The sequence below is a fragment of the Rhipicephalus sanguineus genome, unplaced genomic scaffold (genome assembly GCF_013339695.2).
Source record: "Rhipicephalus sanguineus isolate Rsan-2018 unplaced genomic scaffold, BIME_Rsan_1.4 Seq2607, whole genome shotgun sequence".
Classification (NCBI taxonomy): domain Eukaryota; kingdom Metazoa; phylum Arthropoda; class Arachnida; order Ixodida; family Ixodidae; genus Rhipicephalus; species Rhipicephalus sanguineus.
The window spans coordinates 1-5,000 of NW_023614892.1; positions in this window are offsets into that span (position 1 = coordinate 1).

Here is a 5,000-nt window from a genome sequence, read left to right on the forward strand (position 1 = left end):
AAAAGAGTATAAAAATAAAATAAACAATAATAAAAATGTTCTGTCCCATTGAGGATCGAACCCACGCCGTTTGTGCGGCAAGCAGGCGTCCTACCACAAAGCCACGATGTTACTTGCAACTGTTCGGGGAAAAAAAATAGAAACTACATAAGTTACCATGGGATGGAAGGAGTCTCCTTAACGCATTTTGTTCGGCAGGTATTTCCATCTATTCCGTCTAGCGGAAAACATACCAAGCAAACATTACATAATCTCTGAGCCACTGTGAGAAAATATGTCACGCCTCTTAGCACAGGGAAGTGCTTTGTATCGAAAACCTGTATGATCACTGCATGATGCATGGCGCGCCGCGCTGTGTGCGTAACGATACACATTAATGGCCGGATTTCGCTACCGCGTACAACTCTTAAAGGGGCCCTGCAACACTTTTCGAGCATGCTCAAAAAGCGCTGCCGATCGGTAGTGCGAGGCTCCCGAGAACACGCGATCCAAGTATTATAGCGATGCGCAACGGGCTGGAATTTACAATAAATTCTCAAATTCAGCTGAAAATCGCTCCCTCTTCTCTCGACAAATGATGTATTAGTCCGCAAAATATGACGCGATTGTCGGCAGTTCCACCATTGGCTGATGTTATAATCACGATAACACCCTCATTATTACTTTCGTTGTTAATTTTGAGTTCAATAAGGAGATAATATGTATGTTTATATTATGTTATCGCGTTAAAAACACCGAACAAACATTAATGTTATACACAGTGCGATCGACTCCGCTCGACGAGAACGACGCAAGCCGACCGGAAGTGGCCGCACAGACCACGTGGTTGGGCCCAGACGTCAGAGGGAAAAAAATGAAGAAAAAAACTCCGCCGGCGCTCTTGGGCGGAGCCTCGCTCCTCTGCGCTCCCTCCGTCGACTCGCTGCCTAGCGTTCCGCGCGCTCGCGGCGTTGAGTTGAGGGAGAAAGCTGCGGAACGTGATCTTTATAATTTGGTAACACCACTTAGACTTGACGGATTCGAAAACTTTTTGCGGCATATGACTCGTGAAGAGTCATACGTCAATAATGAGACTATTCCAATATAACTAAGAAAGGTGTTGCAGGGCGCCTTTGAATTTTTATATATACTAAAGGTGGTGTCGTTCTAGCTCGTGTCACGCAGTTGAAGGTGGTAGGCCACTCAAAGAAAAAAAAAATTTTTTTTTTCAGGAGCAGCCCGCGTTGAAATGACTTTTTGTTCAAAACAAGCATGTCTTATTCAGCTTACCCAGCCATTTGTAGTTCAGTATCTTTGCCAACAATTGCATTAAAAGTGGCAGTCACGCCAGCCCTGATAAGTGACAGTTGGGTGGCCTAAGTCAGTAAAGCTTTGACATTTGCGTAACTCACGGTTGCAGCTATGCAATGAACTGGGATAAGTAATATGCAGCAAGAATCGAAGAATTAATGTTTAAAAAAAAAAAAACAGAAAGACGGCGCAAAAAGAGCCAAATTACACTGAACCTGTTCGCAAAAAAAAATAGCCGTGAAATTAAAACTATTCCGTCACTTTCGTTTATTCTAGTTCACTGCACGCATATACGTGTCGTAAACCATTATACAAAATTTCCCTTCGAAGTACACACTGAGGAAAAAGTAATGAAATTTGGCGTCACACGACTTGGAGGAAATTGTTATTCTGAGAAAAACGCGAACAACGATTTCAGAGCTTGCAAGAGATGTGCCGTTTTTAGGCATTCAAAAACAATTACAAACGCAGAGTTACGTTTAAAACACGACGTGGTTTTGGTTTCGCTATACGAGCATGGGGTATGGAAAACTTGCTGTAACTCGAAAGCTAATGACGATAGGAGGATGGTTTTTGTTGCTACACATTTCTCAATGTTCGGGCGTGCACCGAAAAAAAAAGAAAGAAAGAAAGCTCGACATCGACCTCGTGAAAAAAACTCGACTTCTGAAGGTGGCCCTTAAACACTTTGGTTAAACACCGCTGAAAACAAATTTGAAATGGCACACGCGCGTCGAAACAATCTCCAACAAGGCTCTTCGAAGACATTCGTATCTCCGATGCACTTTCAGCAACTCCACAAAGAAGAAATGCAAATTGACAGCGTACAAGACCATGCGTCGGTTGTTTGTTCACCCCACCGCGTGGCTATGTTAGAATCTGTTCAAAAAGAAAAAAAAAGAGAAACAGAAGAACAGTAAGGTTAATTTTTCGTCGCTCTGACCGGCGGTTCTCGCCTACTTTTTATCGCATTTATCGCGTATTTTTTTTTTTTTAATCGCTGCAGTCTCTGGAACTTCGGCGCACTTGCGACCGTGTAATCATCCTGCATGAGATAGTTCACACCGGCTTGAGTGTTCTAGCGCAACATTTCGTTCGTTGCAGCTTCTGCGCCCGAAGGTGGATTCAGTCCCCTAAGTATTATGCCCGTTCAGAGGTAGTCTTACCTGTTTTAAGTGTTCCTTTTCTCCGCGGACCGTCCATCTATTGAACGAGCTTGATGGGTCTCTGCGCAGACTCGATGCACAGCTATTTGAAAAAGGGTTGCGCAATCGTGCATTTTGTTAAGTCGTATTTTCTTCATCGTGTTGAACGTTTGTATCCACTCCTGCTGTGTCTCAATAACTGAGTCAGCAGTATTTGTAAATAACAATAAGATAAATAGAAACGTGCCGGTTGTAAGCATCGGGTTACGAAAGACAAGATATAAAACGCGCCACTTGTCTGACCATCACCGTCGGCATCGTCTTTTGACTTGTCGATGAAAGTGGCTGTTTCCCGAGAGGAAGTGGGCGAAAAAAACGATGTGAATGCTTCAGGTGCGCTCTGCCAACACTGACAAAGCGCTTATTAAAGCCAAAGCCACGCACACAACTTTCCATCGGGCGTTCTCATTTCGTTCAGGCTTTTCCTTTCGATGTGTTGCCGCACTTTGCTGCTGTCGTTCTGGAATTACCTGTTTTTTTTTATTTTTAATATATATATATCTTTTTCTTTTGAAAGTAAGACACTATGTGTTTTCCTTTCGAGCACTAAGGTCTATTGAAAACGCCCCGTTCTCGGATCACACAGATCCACTTTTTCGTGAGCAGAGGATTATAAAATCTGACAAAATCTACACCCTCAACTTACTAATAACGCATAAGAGTGTTCAACTTGGCAAGCTTGACAAGTTTTTAGACCTAGAAGGCTAAAAGCAACATTCGCCTTTAGGTACAAACCACCATATGATATCCTCTTCTCTCGCACACATTACGGCACACAATGCCAGACATAGATTCGTTAACACTACCGAAGCAAGAAACACTCGATCGCTGCGTTGCCAAAAAAAAAAAGAAAGGCATTCGTATCCTAAATAGGTTTTCTTCATTCAATGTCCGATTATTAGGCTTGTGCGAATATTCGAACGAACATTAGAGTAGTCCAATTCGCTTCGAAAGTAATTTAAATTCTAGGAAATTTCGAAGTGTTCGAAACGAACGAATAGACATATATAAACCGCATGTAACCCCCTGTAAAGGTGGTTTCGCTGCAGTGGAGGTGTGCTATACCGTGAATACACCTTTCCAGGAGAAATCCTCACTGCGGCGAAGCCCCACTTCAGTGTTAAATTAAGATACAGTAAACCACCGTTCATTCAAAGTCACTGGGACTGTGAGAAATCTATTTGAGCGGGTTTTCCAATTACCCAAACATACAAGAAGCGGCATGCAAGGAACGTTGAATTCACATTGCAGAATACGGGGCTGCAGAAATCCTTCTAAATATGCGGGATTCTGAAGTTACCCTCACATCGATTCATCATTTTGTTTCTTAAGTTTAGAAGCCGGATGTACTGGCTTATATGCTCTATGTGTACAAAATTTGACAAGGTAACATATTTTACAGGTTATCACTTGCACTCTACCAAAAGTCGAATCCTGCTACTACTCAAAGTTGCTTCCACTTCCCTTTGAACCAAAAAGAATGAGATATGTCCGTTTTCAACTTTAAAAATACTTCGCTGGTTAGTTGGGCCATGAGAGACGTGCTCGTTTTTCTTTATAATATGTGATATAAACTATTCGAATTCGCGTCGAAATTCGCTTCGACCAAATCACTATTAGCTTCGGACCTGAAATTTACTATTCGCACAAGCCTACTCATGGTAATATGACAAAAATGAAACTTATAGTAATTAGTAAATGCATGTCGCGATGTAGTTTCGTACATGTTCGTACTTATTGTTCGCGCTGTTCGTATTTCCTCCTTTATTTAGGCCGTCGAAGCGAAAATCCTGCATTCACTTTACTTGTATTTTGCCGTGCGTCGCCTATGTGCCGGTTTCAAGCTGCGACGAAGCAGCTTTTTCTCTTGCCACATTTTTACGTTTTATCCTCTAAACGAAGGACGAAAATACACGAGCACAAGGACACGATATGCTTCTGCTGTTTTCTCTTCTTTACCTCGGTGGATTCCTGTGATTCCTTGCCGAGAATGTGTTCCACCACACGCACCACCTAAAGAGGTGGTGCGTCTTGTTCCTTGCATGCTCTCATTTATTCACGGCTTCCCGAGTTTCTCCCCGCTGAAATTTGTTTGAATTCTCCTGTGCGAACTGGCCAGCGAATTCTGAGTAGTGAATTCACCGCATCAGCCGCGCCGGCCCCGCGGCGGCTAAGTCCGCTACCGCGTCGGTCGGGGCGAAAAAAACAAAAGAGAAGAAACAGAAAAAAAAGAGGAAGAAACGACGAGGCCGTCGCGCCACAAGCACGTCTGCCGGGCCCGCAAAAAAAAAAAAAAAGAACGGCCGCGCCCGACGGCGCCGAGGCATGTGGGGAGACGCTGCCGCGCGGCAAAGTCCGCCACCGCGTCGGCCGGGGCGGCAGAAAAAAAAAAAACGGCAAAGACGAAACAGCGTCTGCCTGGGCGGCAGCAGAAAGCGGCAAAGACGAAACCGCGTCGGCCGGGGCGGCGAAGAAAACGGCAAAGTCCGCTACCGCGTCAGCCGG